The following is a 23,689-nucleotide window of genomic DNA, read 5'->3' on the forward strand; positions in this document are numbered from 1 at the left end:
ACTGGAATTTATAGGCACAAATTCAACCATTTCCACAAGGCCTAGCTTTATTCTTTAACTGGAACATGAAAGGATTTTTCTCATTATCAGATAAAATTACCTCTGTAACTTTGCCCCCTGCCCCCAGCAAAGAGTTCAGAGAAGGTCTTGAGTACAGATAGTTTATTTGGATGGTGATCCTAGGACACAGGAATGAGGGGTCAGGGAAATTCATGAGCTTGGAAAATAGGAAAGCCAATGTAAGGGTTCATTATCAAAATTCTCACTGTGGGCAAAAGGAGCTCAACTCACCGGGACATACCAAGAAGCATGAGGGACAGGAGGTTTGGAGCATCTATCCACCAGCTTCTACCTGCCATTGCACAAGGTTGCCCTGGAAATTAACTCACCTGTACTTTCAGGTTCCCTGGCATCAGAGGAGGATGTGGGGCAGAAAGCTAAAAAATCTGGCTCTTACTTTAAGTGAGAGGTACAAAGTCAGCCTGAAATTGCCCACAAGTATACATCACAGCCTCGGGTGAAATCAGAGGTAGACCCAGGAAATGAGATCCAGCATTCCAGAGGTGTCTAATTAAGTGCCCCAATGTAGTGGAGGGTTAATGTGGCAACCCCCAAAGCACCACGCCTCTTGTGGAGTCCCCTTCCCGTGGTCTCTAACCGGGTTTGTGACTGCTCTAACGTAATAAAACATGTTGTGCCTGTCTGGGTCTAACCCTTAACTGATGCAGCAGCTTCTGTTTCCCATTTCTTGGATGCTTGCTCCTGGAACCTTCTTTTTCAGAACCCCAGCCACTGCAACTTGAAGCTCAGCGTGGAGAGATCCACGTGGAAGAGAACTGAGACCCCTGCTGAGGGTCTGGCTGAGCTCCTGTCAAGCCTCCAGATGACTGATGCTGTCCCCGTGACCCTGGGCAATGCAGAGTGGAGCAGAAGAATGGCTCAGTCAAGCCATAGAATTATGAGTCATAACAAACCATTCTTTTATGCCATTAAGTTTTTAGGTATTTGTTTTACTCAGCAATCAATAATGAAAATATTAGTCAAGAAACTTTGAAACAAATAGAGTTATCTAAGTCCCTAAGAGGGGCAACCTTGTCTTGCATGACATGTCCCTAGGAGAACTGAATTTTCTAGTTTTGCCTATGCCATATGGCAACCCTTGTCAATCCCTGTCCATCAGTTATGGCTTTGGAGGATTTAGAGTAATTTTAATGATTCTGAAAGGAAATGCTTTTGATATCATTTGCCAAATTACATTGCTGAGCATTATTATGTGAGAAACTTTCACATAATACTCTAACGTTCCTCCCCAGCGATGGTTATAGGGTTACCAGATTCATTCAATGTTCATTCAACAAATATTCATTTGAAATTCACTGAACAAATATATATTGAATACCTACTATGTGGCAGGCCCTGTTCTAGGCACTGCTATTATAATAATGAACAAGAGACAAAAACTTCTATCCCCTTGGAGAGGGGAGATTGACAATAAGCAGAGTATATACATAGAATATATAGTATCTAGAGAGTGGTATGTGTTAAGGATAAAAACTAAATCAGGGAAGGGGAATAGAGAAAATGTTAAAAGATGGGTATTAAAATTTTAGATTGACCAAAGGTGGCCTCATTGACAAGATGCCATTTGAGTAAAGGCCTTTAGGAAAAGAGGGAGGTTGGGGGGAACTACAAGGGAATCTAGTGGAAAAGCAGAGAAAACAGCAAGTACAAAGAACTTGAGACAAGACTGCATGAAGTATTCAAGAAACAGTGATGAGACAGTTGTGGCTGGAACTTGTGAGCAAAGGAAAGAAGTAAAGGATTAGGTCTGAGTTAATGGGGGACCAGATTGCTCAGGATCTTTTAGTCATATTTGGGACTTTGGCTTTTGTTCTGATTGAAACAGGAAGTCAGTAAAGAGTTTGAGCAGAGGGGTGATATGATCTAAGTGTTTAATGGATTATTCTGACTCCTGTGTAAGAAACAGACTTGGAGAAGAGGCTAAAAGAAGACACAGGAAAACCAACCAAGAGATCATTGAAACGATCCAGGCAAGAGGAGAATGACTTATACCAGAAAAGTAACAACACAGGTGGAGAGAAGTGGACAGATTAGGCAGATTGGAGACATAACTGACAAGAGTCAAACAATGAAATCTGCTGACACTGCCAAAGTGACATGTGATAAATAAAAGAGAAATGTGTTAAGCATTACTCCAAAGTTTTGGCCTGAGCAACTGGAAGAATGGAGTTTCCACTAACTGAGTTAAGGGGGTTTGTATACAGAGTTTAGTGTTAGGCATATTAATTTTGAGATGGCTGTTAAACCTCCAACTGAAGATCTTGAAAAGGAAGTTTGAGCAACAAGCCTGGAATTCAGGATAGAGATTCAAGCTAGAGATATAAACATGGGAGTCATCAGCATGTGGTATTTAAAGCCATGAGACTGGACACAATCATTAGGGGATTGAGTATAGATAGAAAAGAGAAGAGGTCTAAAGACTCAGAATTGGGCATTCCAAAGTGTAGAGGCCGGCAGAGGAAGTGTGTCGAGAGAAAGCAAAAGAGATTTAGAAGCAGCAAACAAAGCAGAAAGAAATCCAGCGAAGTGTGGCATCTAGGAAACCAAGTAAAGAAAAGGTTTTAAGCAGGAGAATGTAACCAACCACGTCAAATGCTGCTGATACTTCAAGGAAGGTGAGGCTTGAGAGCTGATTTTTGGATTTGTGACCATACAAATTGCATGGGTGATCTTAAAAAGAGCAGGTTTTGTGGAGCAGTGATGGTGAAAGCCTAATGGATTGAGTTCAAGAGAAAATGGAAGTAGAGAAGGTGAGCCAGTCAATATAGAGCATGCTTTTAAGGACATTTGTTTTAAAGAGAAAAAGTAAGGTGAAGCTGGTACAATAAAACTTTTTTGCTTTTTTTTTAATGGGAGAAATAACAGCAGTTGGTATTTTGATGAAAATGATCTAAAAGAGAGGGAATAATTATGACCCAAGAGAATGGGTGAGAATTGCTGGAATCATGCCTTTAGTAGGTGAAAAGAGATGGAATAGAGTACATCATTGAGAGGTCAGCCTTGGCTAAGAGTACAGATGGTTTGGGTTCATTTTTAGTAACAGGAAAGAAGATGGAGAGAATGCACACAGATGCAGGAGGTAAGTGGATGAGGTGTGAGAGTTCATGGAAGTCCTCCTCTGAAGGCTTCTATTTTGCCAGTGAAATGGGAACCAAGGTCATTGGCTAAGAGTGATTATGTTGGAGGATGCCTTCAAGATTTAAAGAAAGGTTCAGAAAGTATGAAGCAGTCAACAAGGAGTACGGATTGGGGATATACAGTATCTTGCAGGGCAATGTCACCTATTTGGGGACGGTGGCTGTGAGAGCAAGAGAGCAGTGAGCATCACTGTGTGCTTCATTCTGTTCAGCTGTGTGGGTGCAGGGGCAGCAGAGTTGGATTTAACCTGGCTGTGTTTGGCTAATCACAGCAATACCTCCCTCCAACCCCTCCCATCCCTCACCTCCTCACAGAAATATCAGCTATATCCTCCCTAATGGATAGGAATATTGTTCAGAGATCTTGGTGATTCTGTCTCAGCTTTCAATATTTCTCCCAATGATGTCTTGCAAAAGTTCTGCTTGTGTTTTGTCATTCACTTTTCCTCTGCACATCCCACAATTCATATGTTTTTCTATTTTCACTATGATGCAATATAGCTGTATCCTGACTAACCAATTTTCCAAAAGGGACGAAGACAACTGTGGGAGGGGAAGTACAGTTAGGACTCTAACAATATCTCAGTAACGTTAAATATCATTTATTAAGCATTTTGTATGTCGTAGCTATTTAACATACATTTCTAATCCTTTCAACAAATCCCCCATTTTACAGGAGTGAAAACTCAGAAAGTAAAATGAGTTACCCAGCTAATAAACACCAGAGCTGAGATCCACACCCTGGTCTGCATGTTCCATGGTGCTGATTCTGGCCACTCCACCCTCCAGCCCTTATTTGACAAGGCAAGATTAAACTTCTATTGTCCTCGCTCCAACCCTACACATTCAAATGCTGTTGATTGGGCTTGCCTAAATATCTTTAATTCAAGGTGTTGTTTCTAACCTTTCCTTCCAAACACCAGAACTCACCTGCTCCTCATCTTGAGACAAAAATTCTAGTTTCCACGTTTCAAACCACACTCATTCCTAAATACTCAACTTTTACTGGTGTCCTCTTGTCCAATTTTAAACCCCGGATACATGTGCCTATATTTTACAATACTTTGGCACTGATGACATTTTGGGCCAGGTGATTTTTTCTTTCTGTCCTGTGCATGGTAGGTTGTTTAGCAACATCCCTGGTCTCTACCCCCAGACGCCAGTAGCGTCCTCTCCCCAGCTGTGACAACCAAAAATGTCTCTAGACATCACCAAATGTGCTGAGGAAGGCCAAACTGTCCCTGGTTGGAAACCACTGGATTAGAAGTAAAGATTAGAGAGAAATTAGTTTTTCTTTTTTTCTTTTAAATCACATGTAAAATTTTTAATTGCCACTTTATCCATAACAATTAAAGATAAGTTTCCTTTGTACTTTTTGGCTTTAGAATATGTTTTTGTTTTGTTTTTTTATAAAAAGATGAGCTCTTCTCAGATTTTACCTTATCTATAATTTTCTAAGAACTCCTTGCCTCAAAATCATCCTAAGCTGAATTAATTGTAATAGTCCCTATGTTCCTATTATACTTTGAAATTAAAAAAAAATCTGTAATAGTATTTATCACATTCTATCATAGTGCTTAAAAAAAAATCCACACATATCTGGCTACAAGACTATCACCTCTTTGGTGATGGAAAACATGTAATATTCATTTTTGAATCTCCAGACTTTACAAAAATCCTAATACATAAGTATGTGCTTAACTTGTGCTTTTAAATTGTATTACAAGGCTTTCCATGTTTTGATTCTTTCAATTGCCTATGACTACCAAATGCCCATTTGTCTTGTGATCTTTACTCTAGTTACAGCCCTGCCATCTAGTGGCCAATTACCCGAACTGTAGGTATAATTAATATCTAGGATGAAATAAGCTAATATGCCATATTTCTCAAACAAAATTTTAAAGTTACATTCAATATCACAAGATAAACTACTTACTCACTTTCATTCATATGCAAATATATTTTTCATCTACTAAAATATTCTGACTTTAACTTTTTGCTTAATTGAGTGAAATTAATTCACATGTATAAGGCTTTTAGCTCCAATATACAGCGCTTTTATTTGCAAATAATGAGTATTTAATGTCCACATTGCCCCCCTTTTATTTTACACAATGTCCTTTCCCAACCAAGCTCAAGCTCTGCTGCTTTTACCCTTAGAGACCTTTCTCCCTGAAGAGTCTAAGCGATTCAACAAAATGCCTACCAGGACACCAAACTCGGAAAAAAGCTCCTCAGCTAGTAGGGTTCATCATCTGATTGGACCCAAAGTTGTTCCACAATTTGGACTGAAATAAGCAGTTTTTAACCAGTAGGTTATTAGTGTGGTTATAGAGTTGACTGAATTGACCCATCAATTCAACCAAATAGGTTAGAAAATTCATCTAAATATTAAAAAATTAATTGTGAAGAAGAATTTTCATTACTAACTCATTCCCTTCACCAATTATGACTGTATGCTTTCAAGTGTCTCATTCATGCATTATTCTACTGTTATAATAAAAATAATACAGTTTGGATGGGGGGGGACAAAAGAATGGAAGAAGGGTGAGAGATAAGGGTTGGCAATTCAGTTTCAACTTTAATTACTATCTAGCATTTGAGAGATCATAAATCTATTACTAACTCATATTTATGAGTTACAAAGTATATTTGCTTTAGCAGGAAGGCATAACCAAATGTCTCTAAAATATGCTGAATTGTTCTGTCACTTATCTGTTTTGTTGAGATCACTGACATGCTTTGAAGCCAAAGGTACCGGATGCATAAACTCTCAGACAGTTCTCATTCTTCCTAATATTAGCTCCTGATACATCATCGATTTGCAAGATGAATATTTCTAGTACTGCAAACTTACCAGTGGCATGACCTCATTTCTTTACTCTCAGATATTTTAAATACCTGAAGAAGTTCCAAAGATTATTTAGATAAACTACTCATTGCATATGTGGAAAGACTGAGGTTTTGAGAGGTTTGGTGCCTTGTCCAAGGTAACGGAACTGACTGTGGCAGATGATTCTAGAACTCTCAGCTCCTGACAGACTATCAGTCCTGAGGCCACACCATAACTTAATGCCTGAGGCTAACACACTACCAAGAGTATTACAAGGTGAGCCTCTCACAACCAATCCCATCATCTTTCACATCCCCAAGTACCTCACCAATCTGCAGGAGTCCCAGCCTAAGTCATTCCTTTTCTCACAGACTCAAACCACAGACTCTGTTTATCTTCTCCACTTCCCTCCCTTCCCACACAAACCCTTTCAGGGTCTCCTGTGACCCCCAACTTGTGACCAGCTGTTCCCTTTTCTTCAAATACTCCCTCCACCTCCTTGCTTTACTTGAAACCTACCTGGGTCCTGAGCAAACATCAGGGCCAGGAGTTGAGGTAGGTATGTTCCTTGCTACTTTCAAATTATCACCCTTTCCTTTCTGCAAAAATCACTGTTCTCTTAATGCTAACATCATTGGGCTATACCACTCTTTCTACACCTTCTTACACTCTTCTGCCAACCTCCTAGTCACACTTCCTCATTCACTAGTCTTCTGTTCCCCGACAAGAGTCTTCTATTCCACTCGGTTTCCGTCCTTTATCTTTGTTGATTTCAATAAGTGGATGACCCATCAAAAAGCCCCAGCTTCTCAATTTCCTGATTTCTATATTCCATTGACATTTTCCTTTTTCCCCTTCAGTCACCTATTTTATGGTCACACCCCAGACTTTTACATCTCTTTAAAAATATGAACCTTTTCAAATAGAAAGATCTAACATCCTACTGCATAACTATGCATTCAGTTCACTGATACAAGTACTTCCATACAACCACTTGGTTCTGCAATGACGTGGGGACATTTGATCCCTTCATCCCACCACTTTCTTATTATCCATCCCTTGTCATTACTTCCCACATTCTTCAGCACAGATTCCATGATCACCAACATAGTGCCCCTTTGCAAATACTTTCAACTCCCAGTTCCTTCTTTCCCTCAACTGAGTTTGCCTTACAAAACCCCAATCCACGTATGAACTCACCTTGCTTCAGACATTTTTTTGCACCTAAACAGGAAAGTGTTAGTACTCATAGGAATCACACAGATGACTCATTTTGCTTTAAATTCATAATGTTCTACCTGACCTTTTCCACCTTTATCTCTCAGCCGGTGTCCTTGCCCATACTTTATTGAGTAGAACTAAGCGAAAAGAAGCCGATCAGAAAAGGCTACATACTGTATGATTCTAACTATATGACCTTCTGAAAAAGACAAAACTATGGAGACAGTAAAAAATCAGTAGTTGCCAGGGGTTGGCGTGGAGGAAGGGACGAGCAGGCAGAACACAGAGGATTTTCAGGGCAGTGAAACCACTCCATATGATACCGTAACAGTGGATACATGTCATTATACATTTGTCCAAGTCCACAGAATATACAACACCAAAAGTGAACGGTAATGTAAACTATGGACTTTGGGTGCTTATGATGTGTCAATGTAGGTTCATAAACCGTAACAAACGTACACTCTGTTGGGATATATTGATAATGGGGGAAGTTATGCATGTGGTTTGGGCAGAAGTTATATGGGAAATCTCTGTACCTTTCAATTTTCCTGTGAACCTAAAACTGCTCTAAAAAAGTCTTAGGTCTTCCCTGGTGGCCCAGTGGTTGAGAGTCCGCCTGCTGATGCAGGGGACACGGGTTCGTGTCCCGGTCCGGGAAGATCCCACGTGCTCCGGAGTGGCTGGGCCCATGAGCCATGGCCGCTGAGCCTGCGCATCCGGAGCCTGTGCTCTGCAACGGGAGAGGCCACAACAGTGAGAGGCCCGCGTACCGCAAAAAAAAAAAAAAAAAAAAAAGTCTTAATTTGAAAAGTCTGTATTTAAAAGGTAGTTGAAACTGTTATTAATTCATAAACGGAAGATTACAGAGAAATTGAAATGAACTAACTAAATCTAGATATATCAAAATAGATTAATCTCAAATACATAATGTTCAGTAAAAGCAGGATACAAAGGATGCTATAATATGATATACAGATATGTGAATTTTAAAACAAAGTAACATACATTGTATGCAGACACACAAATGTAGAAACGTATGTTAATGATAATACAACTTCAGAATAGGAGAACAGAGAGGAGGGGGAAAGAATAGTAGATTATCTGCCATGTTACAGTTCTTTTTAAAAAAATGCTTCCAGTAAAAGACACCAAAAGAGAGGGGTATAAAATGAAAATGTGGGGAATGTTAAAAAAGGAAAATTAAATGGAGACAGTAGTTTCTAGACATCAGGAGAGGAAGGAGGTATATTTTCAAAAGAAGGACATAAAACACAGCAACCAATTTTGCAGACAAGTCAAGTGAAATGAGGATTAAGAAGCTCTGCCTGTTATCAGTCATAAATTTTGAAGAGAGTTTCAGTAGAATAATGGGGGTGGGAGCCAGATGGTGGGGGCGGGGAAGAGGAGAGACTTGGCACTGAGGAAGTGGAGGCAGTGAGAGCAAATGGCTCATTCCAAAGAGGTGGCAAGGAGGAAAAAAAAGAAGAGAAAGACACACAGTAGCGGGGATGAGAACCAGTTAGTTTGTCGGATGCTTCAGTTTCAGGCCAGGTGGGTACTCAAATAACTCAGTATTTTTTTGCAAAACATTAAGTCTTTATATTATCAAAAAGAAAAGACAGAAATAAATACCTTTTTTTCTTAAGGGAATATCTGTAAACTATCTCATATGTTAATACGGCATAAAATAACTCTAGGAGCTTGGTTCAAATAACATGAACAACAGAGCTGGAAAAGTTGAGAAAAGGGGAGCCATGAGAGCTAGGGATTTCCCGGGTGTGATTCTCACCCAGACAGATCCCCACAAAGCGGGCATCTTGATGTAGTCATCCAGTCAGGATCTGACCTTCAACCCTGCAAACTTAGAAATTTAATCTCATCAATGTGAATATAATTAGCAATCTCAGGAAGCTGATTCCTACTAACAAAACTCATCAGAGACCACTGTTTAAGCCACTTTACTTATTTATATATGACAACATTAACTATCACAGCTTCTAAATTATGATGTATTGTTTTGTATCCTTGTATTAGACCTTATGTAAGGTCTAACACAGTCCATGCAATCCTGGCCTGTTACTGAAGATTGCAAAAATATTACCTTGTTGAAATCATCAGCACTGCTCTGATTCATCAAACCCTGATATGAATGCTAGTTCAACCTTTAAAAGAAACTTTTAAAAGACTACAGAAAATGAGTTGTTTGTATGGAATGTTCCTTAGTATAGTATCTTTAAAATGAAACCAATTCTCCATGGAAATAAACTCGTGTGTCTTTCATGAAATTCTATAAAACATTTCTGATGGCCACTTAAAGGACTATCATTAAACCATTTATTGCTGTGTAGGCGGTGAGTTTTAAAACATTTTCTCAGACATAAAAAGCATAGTTCTTCTGGACCTACACCAAAATGTTTATTTTGCACAGCTCATTCTATCCAACGTGTATAGCACCCTAAGATGTGGTAAAACTTTGAAAGTAATTATTTAAGAAAAGAGAATAAGGAATTAAGGGGTTTGTTGGGAAAGGTACAAAGAGTCTATTTTCAGAGGCTATTTGAAAATGTGTAGGGGAGCTGATCAGGTGCAGACAACACAGGAGGAAAAGCCTCAAAAAAGCTTTTCTGTCCTTTGAGTTGGCAGTGGTCCTGGGTAATGCTTTTTGTTCAGAAAGTTTGTGAGAATGAGTCTCTGGAAAAAATAAATATTATATTATGAACCATAAGATTTTAGGACTTCTCCCTGAAAGGACAGCAATTATAAATATCAAATATCTTTAAATCTTTATTTCCAAATTTAGGTTCATGGTTATATTAAAAAAAAACCTCAAGCAAACTCAAAAGGAAAAAATAGACATTTTAATAATATTTTGGATATTATAGTTATGATATGTAGGGACTATGATTCAACTCAATATAACTAAAATTATGAGCTACTTAGTATCCTAATATTGGAGCTTTGTTGCATTTGTGTCAAATACATCTTAAAGAAGAGTGGATACTTGTTGGCTTCTTCCACAGCATCCATTTCCCCATTTTCCAACCAAAGGACCTCATTTTCCACAGGAGAACTCCTCACCCATCCCCAGTAGAAAGCAGCTGTGTGGCTGAGAGGGTAGATCCCGCCCCCATGTTAAGTCCAGCAGAGCATCTTGCACTTGATCAGAGTGACTGGTTCAGGGATGGGCATGTATCGCATTCTGACCAACGAAATGTGAGCAACTTACTAAGTCCTCCAATGAATGAAGTTTCTGTGCTCTTCTGTGAGAGCTTCGGGGACCTGACATAGTGTGAGAAGAATGTCAGGCCCATTAATGCTACCATGAGGAGATCTAGCATATACATGAGTCCAGCACCCAGAGGAGGACAGAGCTGCAAGAATCAAAATGAAGTTGGTGTCCCGACGGCATCATGAACCTATAAATCAAGACTCTGACAAAGCCTAAAATTAGAAGAGTCTGTGGACAGTTTGGTTACATGAATTTATATAAACCTTTGCCTTTTTTTTTTTCTGAATCCACTTCGGTTCAGGTTTTCCATTATTTGCAACCAAAGCCGGCCAGCCCACGTGGGGAGGTAATTTGGAAGACTGGAAGGAGATTTTGTTCCGGAGATCTGAGTCCTGGTTCAGTTCTACCATAGAGTTATTTGTGTAATCTTGGGCAGGTTTTTGAACCACATCCTTTAATCAGTTTATCCATGTATAAAATGAGCATTAGTTCTAGAGGATTTCTAAAACACAGTACAGACAGGCTAGATGTCTACCTCTTGGATATAAGGAATAATCCACTAAAATTGCTGAAGTGCTAAAACTGGAACATTCCAATTCCTGTGATTCCATCCAAGATGCTGCCTCCATTAAAACTTGAGCTAATTGTACACAACTCTACTCCAATGTCTGCCCAGCCAAACCCACACGGAAAACCACCTCATCTACTTCTATTTATTTAGAAGTTATGTCATTACAGGGTAAAATGAGGAGCAGGAGCTGACACTCTGCCACCAATGTTTGTAGAACTGATAATGGTCAGGAAACAAGCTTCTCCATCTAGTAGTGTCCTCCTCATACCCAGTTAACTTGGCAACCTAAAGCAGCAAGAAATACTGACCACAATGGGCCTAAGAAGCCGAGTTATGCAAAGAGAGACACTGTTGCCAGCACTAACTGTGTGGTAAAAACACCACTGCATACTTTTCTTTTTGCTTTCCTATGGTAGTTAGTGAGATACATACATACACACACACACACACACACACGCACACGTTTTACTATTCTTGTGGAGAATGGTTAGCTACTTAAGAAAAGCATGTCTTATTTATTTGATACTGTATCAAATAACTTTTTCTACTTTTTGGCATGTCAAACTTTCATTAAAAAAATTTTGAATAAGTGAGTGGAACAAATTAAACCCCTCTGCAGCATTTATATTTATAGAGAGGTCTCCTGCGTGTGTGTGTTTCTTTGGAAGGGTGTTCATAGGAAGATAATTTAAGATAAAGGTGTATCAACTGTTAGAATTCAGAATGCCCAATTGGGCGTTTCTGGGCATTTCTGGGCATTTCTGATGTGTTTACAGTCATCTATTTGCATAAGTTCATTTGCATGCAGTGGAAAGAGACTAGAAGAGGGCCTTTTTCTTCACCCATCCCCATGGTCATGTTTAAACTCTGAGGACAGGGAGACAGCTACAGACAGAAGCAAGAAAGAGTTGTTTTCACAAGGATTCTGAGACCTGGGTGCACATGCAGCACCCCTTCAGAACCCAACTATAAGCTCTGCTAGAGACAAGGAGAGAGGCGTCCTTCTCACTAATGATCTGAATGCACTATGGCTTTAGCTCAGGGAAGATACTGAGAATAGATGATCATTTTGGCAACCTTGACAGCCTGAAGCTCTGGAAGTTTTGGGAGACAGCCCCCTTCTTCCCACAGCCCCCCAGACATTCATCTTACAGGCATAAGTCCTGGTGCTGGTAGAGAGGGCCGCCATGAAGAGAACGCCCAAGCCTCCGTGATCAATAAAGAAACACAGAATAGAAGAAATGAAAAGACTCTTGGTGAGTTATTGCCAAAAAAAAGTCCCAGGTGGACTCCCAGAATGACCAGGAAAACTTTGAATGGGTTATGGAAATCCTGCATGAGGCAGATTAGGCATGAACCAGAGAAATTTGAGTTGTCATTGTTATGACTTCCTTTGTACCCTCAAGCTATGACAACTCCTGGGTAAACTTGGATTACGTATATATTAAAGAACAGTCCAATAATAGAGTGTGCCAAGAAATGTTTCCAATAATGTAAGGCTTTGTTAATGTTGTCACAAGAAACTTATTCTGTATGGTGCGTGATCCTCTACAAGTCCCTTTCTTATCTCTGCCCATGTAACAAAAGAATTGCCTTGATCACAAATGAATGTTTTGGGGCTGAACACCTTGTTAAGAAGTGGAAATACATTTTATAAATCTCTTTTACAAAATTGGAATTATCTTCTGACCCTCCTAACATTTCCCTACTTCAAGTATCCCCAAAACTTAAATGGACTAGAACCTTGAATCACCCACTGAAGTGTACACTGTCAGCGCTCCACCCAGAGTTCCTAAGATTGCTTTCATGGTTTCTGTGCACTTCTCTCCTGGCTTCATGTGCATTTACTTCCAGAGGCCAGACCTACATTCTTTTCTGGAATACTACCTACCCTTGGGCTGGTTGGGCTTTTCCCTCATTCACAATGGGCTGGAAACTTGCCTCCCTGAGTCCTCCCTGAAGAGTGACAGGTGGGAGGTTTTGAAAGCCCAGTTCCCTTGCCTCGAGTTAGGACAAAACTGCACGGCATCAACTCACACAGCAGCATTCCCCGTGGGGTCAGACTGAAGCTACCCTCAGCGAAACCTAGCCTGCCTACTCACCCATGCTTGGTTTCTCCCCTTTCCCCTCTTGCTTCTTTGCTTCCTTACTGATTTCACTTGGAAACACTTCCTTAATAAATCACATACAAATAAATCCTTGCTTCAAGCGGTACTTCTGGGGACTCTGTCCTAAGACACTCTTCTGAACAGAAAGGTCTATAAAGAGATCCCTGGACTCAGAGGGATAATATGATAGGGATAGTCTCACAAAAAGGTGGGGTAAACTGTCACCATCCCAACATGACTTGGGGAAGACTGGAGAAGCCTTTTGCTTAAGTATTTGACTGCCACTAGTATTGGCAATGCCGACATGAGTGACTTATTCTGTAAGCTCTGGGCCTTTACAGAATAAGTATCTCACAGCCAATTACCCCAGTAAAGAGGCGTGGTTAGCTCAAACCTTCCTCTCCATGACCAAAATCGAGTTTAGCCCAGGCTTCTGAATGCCACAACTAGATCACTGTGGTGTCGGGGACAAAGATGAGCTCCTGTGCTATAGTCAGATAATGGGGTCATTCCTGTGCTTCATTTCTTGCTGCATCATGGAGCCTAACTGAAGCTTCTGGGCAGCAGCCTGGCTAAGGTACCAGAGATAGGTATTTCATTTTTGAGTAAACAACCTACTTTAAACCAACTCTGGTGGCAGCAGTGATTGCTTACCCAGGGATATTGACAGAGGCCTGCACAGGTCTGTGGAGAGGGGCAGAAGCCCCATCCCATCCTTTGCATCACGTAAAAGATGATCAGATGAAATCAGATGATAAGGACTGCAGTTAGGCTATGGCTAGCCTCAAACTCAAGTAGGATACAGACCCCTTTGAAAGGAAGAAGTATTTATGATCTCTGTCTTAGTTTGGGTTCCCCCAAAAGCAGATCCTGAGGCAAGAATTCAAGTGCAAGTAGTTTGCTTAGGGAAAGCCAGTAAGGGAGTGGAGAAGTTACAAGCAAGGAAGGCAGCCAATGAAAGGTGCACTATAAGCCAGCTACTCTGTGGAATGACTGGAGATATCCCACCTGAATTATCCCACCTGGGTGATGAAGGGGATGAGGTATCTACAAACTTCCTGTCAGTCACTGACTAAAGACGGCTTTCTAAGGATGTGAATTCCCCAGCATTTCCAGCCTGCCACACATACATAGAAAAAGCCCTCAAACACAGATGCACATATCAACAACTCCAAGTCACTGGAGCACACTGAAATAGATTTGAAATAATTAGAAAATGGTCACTATTATACACCTGCTTATCTAAAAACTGAGCTGGAAGGGACATACAATTAGCCTAGGTAAAAAGAATGACCAAGGCCTTGCCTTTGCAGCACACCCAGAAAGGATGTGCAGGGAGGTGTAGGGCTCATGGTGGACTGACTTTCCAGCAGTTTTCACAGAATGCATGGTAACATATTTAAAGTGAAAATAAAGTCAGTTGATGGGTTTGAAAAGTATGGGCTTTGCCATAAACTTTAAGTTACATCTGCAACTCCAAGGTTTGAAAGAAAATACAGTTAAAGCACATAAACAAAATACTATGTGACAGGAATTACATTCTTTATAATTAATAAATTTATAATATAAAAACTTAGGATTTTAAAGTAAGCTTGTATAAGGAGGTTTCAGTTTAAAATTTTTTTTAGTTTAAAAAAATTTAGAAGCTAAAAGAAAAAAAATTGTTTGAAGATCACTGTAGCTTACTGCTAACACTATGCTTCCAGAACGTTTCTAGAGTCAGAATTCCTAGTTGCCAGCTTGAAAGCAGAAACCAGCTTGAGCTGATTCGAGCAGGAAGGGAAGTAACTGAAGGATATTCAGGAGCTCACATAATTGTGAGACAGGCTGGAGAGCAAGATTCAGAAGTTACATAACCACGCAGCACATCCCAAACACACAGCAAAGCTGGGTTAGTACCCTGTGGACACCACTGAAAAACAATACAGACTGAAGCTTGCATGCCCCAATACTGCTGATGTGCCCATGTGCCCTGGATGCCACCAGGAGTATCGACGGCATGGCTCCTTCATGAAATTGCTCTCCCTGCAGCTGTGTGACCACAAGAGCGCGTTCTCTGTAAGCCAGGTGGTCATAAACAGCCTAGATCTCTCTTGCTATAAGAAAGAGCAAAACACGTACCTGATATAATGAGCTCTGTTGTCCCACCCAAACGCATAAAGAAGGGAATTCTCAAGAAGTTAAGAGAGCTCTGATGCTGAACAGCTGAAAAACAATAATAAACACCCCTGACAAATGGCTGTCTTTAATTTGAATTACCACCTTTTGTTTTTCAAAACAACTCTCTGCTGAGAATTTCTTTTAATCCATTGTGTTATGACATCTGTGGTTTTTAAGTTAGTTTCTGATGCATATGTTAAAATGCAGATCATTATTTTCTGTCATTATTTTTATGCATGAAAAATCCCACTGCAGGAGTTATCACATGGGGTAATGACTTGGAAAACATTTCTTCGGTTCCAGGGTGACATTCCAACAACAGGAAGGGAGGGAGAGAGGGAGGAGACACCACAGACATTCTTCTAAAGTCTTATATATCTGAGTTGGTTTCTTTGTTATTCATGATGCAAATTCAGAAAAATGGAGGGATCATATCTCAAAGCTGGTCAAAAATGGGCATTAAGGTCAAACCTGAGGCTGACCAGGATGATGAATTAGCTCACTTTCCTGGTGGAAGAATGAGTGGTGCAAACTTTGTAGAGGACAATTTGGTAATGTGCATATAAAAGCTTTAGAAATCTCATTTGTTGACATTAGAGAACAGAGGTCTGTACAATTTCTGTAAAGAGCCAGATACTAATTATTTTGTGGGCCATATGGTTTCTGTCACAACTACTCAGCTCTGCCATTGTCATCCAAAAGCAGCCAGCAGAGATAATACATAAATTAATAGGTATGGCTGTGTTCCAATAAAACTTTATTTACAAAACGAATTTGGTCTGAGGGCTACAGTTTGCCAACCTCCGTTAGAGGTGTTTAATATTAACAACTCAGATGCCTAATATCGAAGAAAAAATAAAACAAATGCACCAGAGGCATTTATTGTTGAATAAGATTTTTTTAATTGTTGAATCTGCCTCTTTGTAACTGTCCTAACCAAGTGCCCACACCGGGGCCATTAACTTTAAATGACCTTCCTCTTGTTTACATCACGGTCTTTATTTTGTCATTCTATTGGGCATTTCCCTTGGACGACAGTGTTAAAATTGCAGTGTAGTGCAGTGGAGCTTGACTGCTTAGGTTCAAAGATTGTCTTTGTTATTTACTAACAAAATGACTTTGGGGAAAATAAAACCCAGAGAAGAAACCAGCAGAACCACTAACATGTTCACAAGTGAGATGGAGGCTAAGAACACCGCTGAATGCCTCATCAAGACTTAAGATTTCAGTAAAGGTTGAACACGCACCCCTCCTCCTTGCCCTGACAGTGGAGCCTCCACCTTATGATAATACCAGTATAATGGGTAAGAAACACACATGAAGTAACCGGTAATCTAGGTTAAAGAAACCCATGCTTTACACCGAATCTCACTGTCGAGGAAATTATGGGGAGAAGTTTAGAATTTAGAAAGACTTTGTGCCACAGAGAAAGACGGTCATGAGCAGTGGTACTTAAATTGTTCGTAAAGGGTCAAATATTCTCCAAATCTCCTAGGTATAGTACAGCTACTTTTCTCAATGACTTTCTTTAGTCAAAAATCCAGGAAGATAATAAATTAAGTGGTTGCATTATCTCCATTAATTTTCTATTGCTGTCATAACAAATTATCTCAAATTTTGTGGCTTAAAACAAGAAAACTTTATCGTTTTACATTCTATAGGTCAGAAGTCTGATATGGGTCTGACTGGACTAAAATCAAGGTGTTGGCAGAATGTGTTCCTTTCTGGAGGCTCTAAAGGAGAATCTATTTCCTGTTCACTTGGTTTACCGGCAGAATTCCTTATGCTTGCCTTTGTGGGACCAAGATACCTGTTTTCTTGCTGGCTGTAAACTAAGGGCTGTTTCCAGCTAAAGACAACCAGCTAAAGTCCTTGGCTCCTGGCCCTCTTTCTCCAGCTTCAAAGCCATCAACAGTGGAACCAGTCTTCACATACATCTCTCAGACCCACTCTCCTGCCTCCCTCTTCCAGTTTTAAGGATCCAAGTGATTAGAGTCGGGCCCACCCAGATAATCCAGAATATTCTCCCCACCCCAAGGTCCTTAACCTTAATTACATCTGCAAAATCCCTTTTGCCATATAAGGTAACAATCACAGGTTCCAGGAATTTGGATGTGGACATCCTCGGGGGGCCATTATTCTGCCTACCACAATATCCTATTTGCTTTTCCTATTGTTCCCAGAGGTCCTGATATCTGAAAAATATCGAGCTGCCTTTGAGTATATTCTGGGATATCAATTCCTTCTGATCTTTGAAAAAGTCTGCCTTACAAAGGCAGACAATGACATATCCATGGATATGGGCTGATGATCTGTAGATATAGACTCAAATTTTGTCTTCTGAGTAAGTTACTTTATTACTAATTACTGTAAAGAGCACTGAACTAGAATCTAGGAGGTCTTCACTGTAGGCTCTGCTATGTAACCCTCAGAGTCATTCAGCTTCTTTGGGACTCAGTTTCCTATCTACAAAATGAGAGAAGTGGACTTGGAAATTCCTAGATTTCCTTCCACCTTTTAAAATCTAGATCCATGCTTTGAAAAAAAAAAATGGTAGAGGTGGGAGTGTAATTCTATTTTAGGTGTAAAATCAAATAATGGCAAAACTTATAAAATGAGAATTTTTTAGAAATAGTAAGGTAAAGCTTTGATTTTTTTCATTTTTTTTTTACTCCATACGTATTTTAATGTAATTTCAGGCATCTGCTTTCCATTAGTGACTCAAGGTAACTTAGTTTTTGTCAAGACAATTCTTATATACTTCACACTACCACACCATTTATCTTTCTGTACTTTCTCACAATATTCATACCTCACAGCCTAACCTCAGTATATCAATAAATTAGCTTTGATCTCTCTCGCAATATAATGTCTGCAGTAAGTCTAAATAAACCTGTTCTTTCAGTGTGGATTATACCGTCAGGAGTGAGTTCACGTTGAAGATCACAGAGACTTATTAAAGTAATTTCTGCCATCAACATCATTTTCCAAGTTTGTCATGCCAAAATCACAGTAAAAAGGACAGTATAAATTTTATCTGTACTGCAATCCAAGCCGCTAAAAACATTCATCTTTAAAAGACAAGCAAAAATAACAAAAAAAGCAAGTAAAGCACTCAGCTTAAAACAATGCTCCTTAATCTGCTTTGCAATAGTGATTACACAAAAATGGTAATTTACACACACACAAACACACAAAAGATATTGAAAAGGCTGAGGTCTGGGTGCTCCACTGGATTAGTTGTACTCTTCACATACTATTTAAATAAAGCTGCCCCAAGCGATATGAATTCAAGCATCCTCTTAGGGCAAAGTCAGAGGTAACAATACCTGCCTACCTCAACCACAGGAGGAGATAAGTAAAATAGGGGCAGGTTAACCAAAGTCCAGATCTGAAGTGGAATATCAGCAGTCTGTTGTGCTAGAGCACTGTCTGGTATAATATGAATCAGCTCACATGTGACTGTTAAACAGGGGAGTAATGTTGGAATAGCACAGAAAGCAGGGTGGTACATACATAATTTTTCCTAGCCCTTTAATGTCTTGTGCTACCATGAACCAACAGCTGAATATAAAGTCACACAGCTGACTGCACGACCACTCCTGGTCTGAAGGAATACAGTACCCAAATGACACCTGTTCACTGTGTGGCATCCTATTCTTCCCTCAGCTTAGCTCAGCCATGTGCTCCATTTTGATAGTGCTTATTTTGCATTTCTCCTAGATCTGCACAAAAGCAACAACAGACAATGGGTCAGAGCCATCTGTCTCTGGCATCTCTATACTTCCTGCAAAGTTTACAAATGCAAAGTTCACAACTGCAAAGTTCACAACTGCAACATCTGAAGATGATGCTCTCCTGCCCTTGCCTCCATCACTCAGCAGTGTCAATTCTTCCATATACTGCCATTTTTCAAGCCACCTTCAACTTCTTTTAAAGGTAAAACTCTCTAACTTACTATAGCATTTGTTGTTAGGAATTTCACGTCCTTTTAAATGTGCTATTCTCATCTGGATTGTTATTGTCTCTGTTAATGCTGTCCAGTGGTTCCCAAACTTTGCTCATGTTACCATCACTTGTGGAGCTTTTAGAATCCTGATGCCCAGGCTCTCCTCTCATACCATTTAATTCAGAATGTCTGGGAGTGGGAGCCAGGGCATCAGTAGTTTTCAGAGATCCCCAGGTGTTTTCAATGAGCAGCAAAGTTTGAGAACCACTGCTCTAGTTCAGTTGTTCAGGGTTTGAGTGGTCTTTCCCAGACCTATTTTTTCCCTAAGGTCTGTTATTTTAAGTGAGCTCTTTTTTTGAATGTGAGGATTTTCAGGAATGTACATGTCACATTGTAGCTGAAATGTTTATATTACTGTTTCAAGTTTCCAAAATATAAATAATGTAAAGAATGCATAAAAGTATATGTAAGTATTTTATTAATTGCATTATCCTTTATAAATGACACAGTGGTCTTCCTGAGATAGACTGGTTCTCCAGATGTTTAGGGTAAAGTGTATGCCACTGCTAGTGAACCTAGAGTGTCTGGTGGCCTCACCACTGGCTGGTGTGCAGTATGTGTCACACCTACACAGTTCAAAAGCTTGGCCCCATGTACTTTATTAACAAGCAGCCCTGTCTTTTCCTGGGTCTCCCTACTCTTGCCATTCTGCCAGTTCACCAACCACTATCACTATGCTGCCTGTGATTTGCTGTCTGCCTCCTTGCTTTTCTTAACCACTATCTTTGAATCACGTCTTCCGCCTTTCCATTCCTACTGCTACAAATCAGAAACTCACACCTGGAGTCTGGCTAGCCTTCTAATCCTCACTTCCTACCTCCACTGTAAATAATTAATGTCAGATTAATTTTCCTAAAGTGCATTTGTACTTTTTCTCAAGCCCCAATTTAAGTCTTGCCTTTTTCATAAAACGTCCAAGATTCTAACACATATCCACCTTCCCCTTCCTTAAGCAATTAAAATGTGCACTGCTCAATTTATCCAATCAGAAAAAAAGGCAGTAAGCAAAATAATGTAGTAGAACAAGCTCTGGGACTGAGTAAAAGGTTACCTGTGATGTAATCTATGTCCATGAGCAATAATAACTGACATGAATCGAGTGCTTATTATATGCCAGGCTTTACAAGAATCACTTTTAGTCCTCCAACAATTTGATGATGTAAGTACCATCATTTCTCCACTTTACAGATGAGAAAACAGAGGCAAGAAGGTTAAGTAATCCACTCAAAGTCCCACAGGTTCCAAATCCAAACAGGCTAGCTCCTGAGATAGTGTTCTTAATCACAATCCTATATTGCTTCTCGATTAGCAAGTTAGTTTAATTTTTCCCATCCCTTAAAAAATGGTGTTAAAAATGCCTGTCTTAATACCTTAAAAGGAAAAAGACCTCCATAATATATGAAAAACACTTTGTAATTTATACTGTTAAATGAACTAATATTTCCACATCAATTACCTTTCTTTATAATTTGGGATATCTATTATTTTTCCATACACTATTTCATAATTAGAGCTCTGTACCTATTCAGGAATTTCCTTGTAAGGAATACCAGGGTTTATTTATGTCCCTTTCTGCCTTGGAGAACCCTAGAAAGATCAATTCAATATATATTGCTAATTGGTTGACACTTTTGGAACTTGTAGGAATACAAATCAATAAAAATAAAAGTAAATAAAAGCTCATATCAAATTAGGTTAAAAGCAGTATTTTAATTTTCCAATAATTATCGTCATTTTTTTCCCATAAACCATTCACAGTAAAGTGCAAATTCAGTTTCCTCAGAATCTAGTATGAGTATGATTCTTCAGGTTAATGAAAGAATACAGGATACAAAGGGAGGTGAGTTATGCCCTGCTTCTCAGGAGAATCATTAACCAGAGAAAGACCCACTTTACATACCTTGGTTTCTACTAATGCAGCGGTTCTCAACCTTTTTGGCACGAGGGACCGGTTTCGGGGAAGACAATTTTTCCAAGGGTCGGGGAGGGGTGATTCAGGCGGTAAGGCGAGCGATGGGGAGCGATGGGGAGTGGCAGAGGAAGCTTTGCTGGCTCGCCCACCTAACAGCTCACCTCCTACTGTGCGGCCCAGTTCCTAACAGGCCCTGGACCGGTAGCGGCACCGCGGGCCAGGGGGCTGGGGACCCTTGTACTAATGGAAAGTAATTCCAGGAATGTCAGATATCTAGGGAACTCCTTTCTACCCTTTCCCATCTCTTTTCTGCCCTATTTTTGATAAATCTTGGCTGTTGTTCTAGATACGTGCCGTTGGATTACTAATAAGAGAGAGATTCATGAGTGGGTTGGGAAATATATGAAATACTGAGCCAATCATAAGTGAACTAAATATAAAAAATTTTAGTTATCTGCTCAAAGTTTGGATTCAGAACTAATGGCATAAAATGAGTGCTCCATTAATAAAACAAAAAAAATTCCAGCATACTTTTACTCCTCAGTAAAGAATGACAGAGTACGGGTAGCACTTTGAGAGATTTTTGAATTAAGCTCAAAATCTCACAGTACCCCTACTTAACTTTTTAGTTGTCAGATGTTTATATTATATCATTTCCCCCTGTTGGAACTTTAACTTAATTTTCCATTATGAGGTGTTGAACTCTCTATGTCCGTGTACTCCCAAGGTCACAACGCTAATTTAGATAAATCACATATGTAATGTTTGCATCCAGATGTAACTCATTTTTGTCTTATTAAAGACTTTTCTTTATCCATAGGCTTTCTCTCCACATCTGTGATCATTAGTGACTACAGAAAACAGTTTTAAGACGAATGTAAAAATTTTCAAACCAAAGAGATTTTGTGATGCTCCATAAACACTGCACATCTGTCATTTATCTGGCATATTAATCTAATGGAAACCACACAAGGCCATAAAATTGTAATGTATTATGATGAAATTAGTTCTGTAAGTTACTATATAATGTAAATGAACATTTTCCCATATAAACACACTCTAAGAGATGAAACACTACATGGGTTATTGATTTTAAATACTTGGCACATTATTTTTAAAAAATTCCTTACTAATGATACCTCATTTATCACTAATTAGTACTTTGGTTTTTTGTTCAATGTCTAACATTTGCAAACCACACAATTTCTTCATTTTTTCAGTTTATGGAAGATACTTTCATTTACCCGCCTTCCAGCATCCCCCCCCCAAAAAAAAAAAAAACTGGGACATGCACCACCTAATTCCTGACTACATGTGGTTTCGAACAGGTCAGAGTAAGTTTAAGTATATAAAATATTAAACATTTGGGAGTGATCTGTAGGTAATTTTGTGGGTATGCTGTAATGAAAACATATGCTTGATTTTTCAGAAGAAAACTGCTGACATTGCAAGAGTTTTCAAATCCTCAATTCTTCAGTTAAGAAATCACAAGTCTAACTGAAATCATAAGGCAATTTTGTACAACGGGGAAATAACTCTCACTGGTATTTTGTACATAGATTTTTTCCTAACTTCAAGTCCTCTGAAGTTAGGGTACCACAGTAAAATAAGAGACGTTTTCTAACACATATAAATACCCCAAACGATAAATGTAGCAGGATCTAAGGAAACTGAGGCCCAAATGAGTTGACGTTGCTTGTGCAAGGATACCCACACGATATGGTTAGCAGTGTAGGACTAGAACCCAGTCTGGTGCTTATTTAGAAGGCTCTTCCTGAATCAGTCCTTTCCAGGACGGAGCAGCAGACCTGCCTGCCTTTTAGTTACTAATTTCATCCTGAGGGGAGGGAGACTGTGGTGTGGTAAAGGGAAGACTGTTTTCTAAGGGAGACTCACACACTTTTCTGTTTGGATTCAGTTTCTTACATAAATGAGTAACAACGCCTCCGCGATGGAGCACTTTTAGAGGCAAATGCAAACTGTGCGAACATGCTTTTTGTTGCTGTGTTCTCCGGGAGTATATACCATATGGTTACAACGTGTGCAACTTTGCCCTAGGCCATTTAGCTTCTAGAAGGTTAATTTTCGGCCCCTGTGGCAGGAAACTACGGATTCCACTTCCCCGCGTCTGCACGTCATACCAGAACAGCACTCATCTATTTCACGTGTGATGTAAACACCCTATTCCGTTGTCTCTCGCCTTGCCCGTCTTTTCTCAATATTTCCCCTTCGTAACTTCTGCCACATAGCCTTCCACTCCGCTATGAAGCCCGCTCGCCCACCGTCTCCCCACTACCCCACCTTCCGAAGGCTTCTTCCTTTCTTCCACCGCCTGCTCGCTTTGTCCCTCTCGGCTTCCGAGAACACCGCCCAGAAACACAGTAGAAATATACTGCGCACGCTCATTAAATCTAGTCGTCGCTTA

The 23,689-nt window shown here is 39.8% G+C and overlaps 1 long non-coding RNA gene across 1 annotated transcript in view; it reads right to left on the reverse strand.

Moving 5' to 3' along the window:
* Positions 1-23,672, reverse strand: part of LOC308622877 — a 168,707-nt gene extending 145,035 nt beyond the window's left edge. Inside the window, exons 1-2 of the long non-coding RNA XR_014016699.1 lie at positions 23,566-23,672; positions 15,305-15,388 (exon numbers count right to left, since the gene is read on the reverse strand). This is a non-coding gene — a long non-coding RNA (uncharacterized lncRNA). The remainder of the gene's footprint in view (positions 1-15,304; positions 15,389-23,565) is intronic.
* Between the last annotated feature and the right edge of the window lie 17 nt (positions 23,673-23,689).

Source organism: Mesoplodon bidens (genome assembly GCF_964165515.1).
Source record: "Mesoplodon bidens genome assembly, chromosome: 9".
Classification (NCBI taxonomy): domain Eukaryota; kingdom Metazoa; phylum Chordata; class Mammalia; order Artiodactyla; family Ziphiidae; genus Mesoplodon; species Mesoplodon bidens.